Raw genomic sequence first — 5062 nt, forward strand, 5'->3', positions numbered from 1 at the left:
ACTTCTTTGATACCTCTGAAAGCAGCTCAGTATGTGTATTTACTGTTATTTAATTTGCATGTTGTATTATCCTGGTTTTGATATGGATATGATATATTTTGAATATTAATGGTTACTTACCGTAAGTATTATTGAAACACTGTTATATAAACAGTAACACATGTGAGTTCTTGAATGTTTAGTCCTCATATTTGAACTTTGATATCTTTGAATGTTTAATGTACAACTGAAACTGAAGATTTGAGATTTGATAAGATTGAAGATATATGTTTGATGCAATATGTAGCATTTTGGCATTTAAACCTTTAATGATCCATCTGAGAATAGAGTATAATAGATATGACCTTGTTTATAGGTCAGGGTTTTGAGAGGACGGGAAGATTCTAGGACCAGGACGTGATCCTGATTGTGTCAGATGGCGAGCCAAGATCTTTGAAGAACAGACAACGACAAGGAGATACACACAGACACTCACACACATTCACACTACATTCCCATGAACATTTAATATCAGGTGCACCTGCAACAATTTTCAGTTTGAAGGGCCCCAACGGACACTCTTATTTCATTTTTGTGTGCACACGTTTTGTTTTCGGGTCATTTGGGTTATTGTTTCATAATTTTATATAAATTGAACAATTTCCTTTATTCACTGTAAAAATACAAGAGTGGCTACTGAACATTTATTCCTCTGTCTGACTCATTATTGCTGCTCAACTTATTGGCTCCTAACGAATTTGGTGTCTTCTGATTCTGGCCGTGGTCTTATTACTAGTCCAACTCTTTGTTATACTGTAATTTACTTTTATATCACTAAAGCTGGTTACATATATACATTTTTTTATATATAATTGTCACAATAAATATGAAGTATCATTCAGAAGAAAAAAAGACCACAGTAACGATGATATTTACGGCAAAGCATTCATGGATACATCTTTTATTAAACAAAATACATAAGTTTACATCGGACACCATGCTACTTAAGAGGATAATAAGGTCAATTACATCTGGCACAATTTTCCAAGCGTGGTACTACTGAGGAGACAAAGTCATGTTTACAGTTTGTGGAAAACACTTCCCTTCACATTCACACAAATAGCTGGCTTGGAAGTTGCTACAATCAAATGAATAACAGCCAAGGGTTTGTTCTTCAACCAGACAATCAGGGGAGTGTGTGAACGCAGTCCCCCACTACCAGAAATTATGCAGTCGAGATTCTCTCATTTGGGGAATTTGGGGAATTTAGCCAATGGTTAAGTCTTGCTCTGGGTGAACCACCTTCTTGATCATGGTATCTCCCCTGCCAGGTGAGTTGGAAGAGTCAGAGAGTGGGTCCCCATTCCCAGACACAGCCCCCCGGCGGACGGTGCCTACCACGTAGCATAATCCTCAGTCAGGGCTTTAAGCATCACGCCGCCTCCCATCGCTCGGCAAAGCCTGCTGTCTCTGTCTCGGAGGAACTGCACACAGCCGCACAGCTGCACAAAAGCCTACAACCTAGGCGTGCCTTGGCAGTGGAAGAATGTCTGGAGCACAGTTCTTACACAGACAATTGAAGAGAAGGAGTTCACGCAATCCATTTCAGCCCCATGTCAACGCCACGCCCACTCTTCCATGGCGGCAACACTGCCACCTTCTGGAATAAGTGCCAAAGTGACCAAAGTACCGACCATTTCCACAACCACGGTGCCTTAGAGGTAGCCACGGTGAAACGCAGCAGCCCGAGGACTGTTTCGTCTTTTCCTTCCACACGATTATCAGGGGAGAGCGCGAACGCAGTCCCCATACCAGAATTATGCAGTCGAGATTCCCACATTTGGGGAATTCGCAGGGGTCAGCCACAGCCGGAGTGCAATGGCCTAGCCTCGCCCTGGGTGAACCACCTTCTTGATCATGGTATCTCCCCTGCCAGGTAAGTATGAGTTGGAAGAGCCAGAGAGTGGGTCCCCATTCCCAGACACAGCCCCCGGCGGACGGTGCCTACCACGCATAATCCCTCAGTCAGGGGCCTTTAAGCATCAGCCCGCCTCCATCGCTCGGCAAGCCTGCTGTCTCTGTCTCGGAGGAACTGCACACAGCCGCACAGCTGCACAAAAGCCTACAACCTAGGCGTGCTTGGCAGTGGAAGAATGTCTGGAGCACACGTTCTTACACAGACAATTGAAGAGAGGAGTTCACGCAATCCATTCAGCCCCATGTCAACAGCCACGCCCACTCTTCCATGGCGGCAACACTGCCACCTTCTGGAATAAGTGCCAAAGTGACCAAAGTACCGAACATTTCCACAACCAGAGGTAGCCACGGTGAAACGCACGGCAGCCCGAGGACTGTTTCGTCTTTTCTCTTCTTCCACACGATTATCAGGGGAGAGCGCGAACGCAGTCCCCACTACCAGAAATTATGCAGTCGAGATTCCCACATTTGGGGAATTCGCAGGGGTCAGCACAGCCGGAGTGCAATGGCCTAGGCCTCGCCTGGGTGAACCACCTTCTTGATCATGGTATCTCCCCTGCCAGGTAAGTATGAGTTGGAAGAGTCAGAGAGTGGGTCCCATTCCCAGAACACAGCCCCCCGGCGGACGGTGCCTACCACGCATAATCCCTCAGTCAGGGCCTTTAAGCATCAGCCCGCTCCATCGCTCGGCAAGCCTGCTGTCTCTGTCTCGGAGGAACTGCACACAGCCGCACAGCTGCACAAAAGCCTACAACCTAGGCGTGCTTGGCAGTGGAAGAATGTCTGGAGCACAGTTCTTACACAGACAATTGAAGAGAGGAGTTCACGCAATCCATTCAGCCCCATGTCAACAGCCACGCCCACTCTTCCATGGCGGCAACACTGCCACCTTCTGGAATAAGTGCCAAAGTGACAAAAGTACCGAACATTTCCACAACCACGGCTTAGAGGTAGCCACGGTGAAACGCACGGCAGCCCGAGGACCTGTTCGTTTCTTTTCCTTCCACACGATTATCAGGGGAGAGCGCGAACGCAGTCCCCCCCATACCAGAAATTATGCAGTCGAGATTCCCACATTTGGGGAATTCGCAGGGGTCAGCACAGCCGGAGTGCAATGGCCTAGCCTCGCCCTGGGTGAACCACCTTCTTGATCATGGTATCTCCCCTGCCAGGTAAGTATGAGTTGGAAGAGTCAGAGAGTGGGTCCCCATTCCCAGACACAGCCCCCGGCGGACGGTGCCTACCACGCATAATCCCTCAGTCAGGGGCCTTTAAGCATCAGCCCGCCTCCATCGCTCGGCAAGCCTGCTGTCTCTGTCTCGGAGGAACTGCACACAGCCGCACAGCTGCACAAAAGCCTACAACCTAGGCGTGCTTGGCAGTGGAAGAATGTCTGGAGCACAGTTCTTATACAGACAATTGAAGAGAGGAGTTCACGCAATCCATTCAGCCCCATGTCAACAGCCACGCCCACTCTTCCATGGCGGCAACACTGCCACCTTCTGGAATAAGTGCCAAAGCGACCAAAAGTACCGAACATTTCCACAACCACGGTGCCTTAGAGGTAGCCACGGTGAAACGCACGGCAGCCCGAGGACTGTTTCGTCTTTTCCTTCCACACGATTATCAGGGGGAGAGCGCGAACGCAGTCCCCCACTACCAGAAATTATGCAGTCGAGATTCCCACATTTGGGGAATTCGCAGGGGTCAGCACAGCCGGAGTGCAATGGCCTAGCCTCGCCCTGGGTGAACCACCTTCTTGATCATGGTATCTCCCCTGCCAGGTAAGTATGAGTTGGAAGAGTCAGAGAGTGGGTCCCATTCCCAGACACAGCCCCCCGGCGGACGGTGCCTACCACGCATAATCCCTCAGTCAGGGGCTTTAAGCATCAGCCCGCCTCCCATCGCTCGGCAAGCCTGCTGTCTCTGTCTCGGAGGAACTGCACACAGCCGCACAGCTGCACAAAAGCCTACAACCTAGGCGTGCTTGGCAGTGGAAGAATGTCTGGAGCACAGTTCTTACACAGACAATTGAAGAGAGGGTTCACGCAATCCATTCAGCCCCATGTCAACAGCCACGCCCACTCTTCCATGGCGGCAACACTGCCACCTTCTGGAATAAGTGCCAAAGTGACCAAAGTACCGAACATTTCCACAACCACGGTGCCTTAGAGGTAGCCACGGTGAAACGCACGGCAGCCCGAGGACTGTTTCGTCTTTTCTTCACACGATTATCAGGGGAGAGCGCGAACGCAGTCCCCCACTACCAGAAATTATGCAGTCGAGATTCCCACATTTGGGGAATTCGCAGGGGTCAGCACAGCCGGAGTGCAATGGCCTAGCTCGCCCTGGGTGAACCACCTTCTTGATCATGGTATCTCCCCTGCCAGGTAAGTATGAGTTGGAAGAGCCAGAGAGTGGGTCCCCATTCCCAGAACAGCAGCCCCCGGCGGACGGTGCCTACCACGCATAATCCCTCAGTCAGGGGCCTTTAAGCATCAGCCCGCCTCCATCGCTCGGCAAGCCTGCTGTCTCTTGTCTCGGAGGAACTGCACACAGCCGCACAGCTGCACAAAAGCCTACAACTATAGGCGTGCTTGGCAGTGAAGAATGTCTGGAGCACAGTTCTTACACAGACAATTGAAGAAGAGGTGTTCACGCAATCCATTCAGCCCCATGTCAACAGCCACGCCCACTCTTCCAATGGCGGCAACACTGCACCTTCTGGAATAAGTGCCAAAGTGACCAAAGTACCGAACATTTCCACAACAGAGGTAGCCACGGTGAAACGCACGGCAGCCCGAGAACTGTTTCGTCTTTTTCCTTCCCCACACGATTATCAGGGGAGAGCGCGAACGCAGTCCCCACTACCAGAAATTATGCAGTCGAGATTCCCACATTTGGGGAATTCGCAGGGTCAGCAACAGCCGGAGTGCAATGGCCTAGCTCGCCCTGGGTGAACCACCCTTCTTGATCATGGTATCTCCCCTGCCAGGTAAGTATGAGTTGGAAGAGTCAGAGAGTGGGTCCCAATTCCCAGACACAGCCCCCCGGCGGACGGTGCTACCACGCATAATCCCTCAGTCAGGGGCCTTAAGCATCAGCG

The 5062-nt window shown here is 50.5% G+C and overlaps 6 non-coding genes and 1 pseudogene across 6 annotated transcripts; all 7 read right to left on the reverse strand.

Moving 5' to 3' along the window:
* Positions 1-1166: 1166 nt before the first annotated feature.
* LOC118338554 lies at positions 1167-1318 on the reverse strand (annotated as a pseudogene).
* Positions 1319-1761: 443 nt separating this feature from the next.
* Positions 1762-1923, reverse strand: LOC118338576. The gene has a single exon (XR_004797268.1). It is a non-coding gene; the product is annotated as a U1 spliceosomal RNA (small nuclear RNA).
* A 442-nt stretch (positions 1924-2365) lies between these two features.
* LOC118338575 lies at positions 2366-2527 on the reverse strand. Its single transcript, XR_004797267.1, has one exon. It is a non-coding gene; the product is annotated as a U1 spliceosomal RNA (small nuclear RNA).
* A 444-nt stretch (positions 2528-2971) lies between these two features.
* Positions 2972-3136, reverse strand: LOC118338563. Its single transcript, XR_004797257.1, has one exon. It is a non-coding gene; the product is annotated as a U1 spliceosomal RNA (small nuclear RNA).
* A 448-nt stretch (positions 3137-3584) lies between these two features.
* Positions 3585-3748, reverse strand: LOC118338551. Its single transcript, XR_004797248.1, has one exon. It is a non-coding gene; the product is annotated as a U1 spliceosomal RNA (small nuclear RNA).
* A 443-nt stretch (positions 3749-4191) lies between these two features.
* Positions 4192-4354, reverse strand: LOC118338573. The gene has a single exon (XR_004797266.1). It is a non-coding gene; the product is annotated as a U1 spliceosomal RNA (small nuclear RNA).
* A 443-nt stretch (positions 4355-4797) lies between these two features.
* Positions 4798-4959, reverse strand: LOC118338553. Its single transcript, XR_004797249.1, has one exon. It is a non-coding gene; the product is annotated as a U1 spliceosomal RNA (small nuclear RNA).
* Positions 4960-5062: the final 103 nt, after the last annotated feature.

Source organism: Morone saxatilis, unplaced genomic scaffold, assembly GCF_004916995.1.
Source record: "Morone saxatilis isolate NCDOM2014 unplaced genomic scaffold, NCSU_SB_2.0 Contig4, whole genome shotgun sequence".
In the NCBI taxonomy this organism is placed as follows: domain Eukaryota; kingdom Metazoa; phylum Chordata; class Actinopteri; family Moronidae; genus Morone; species Morone saxatilis.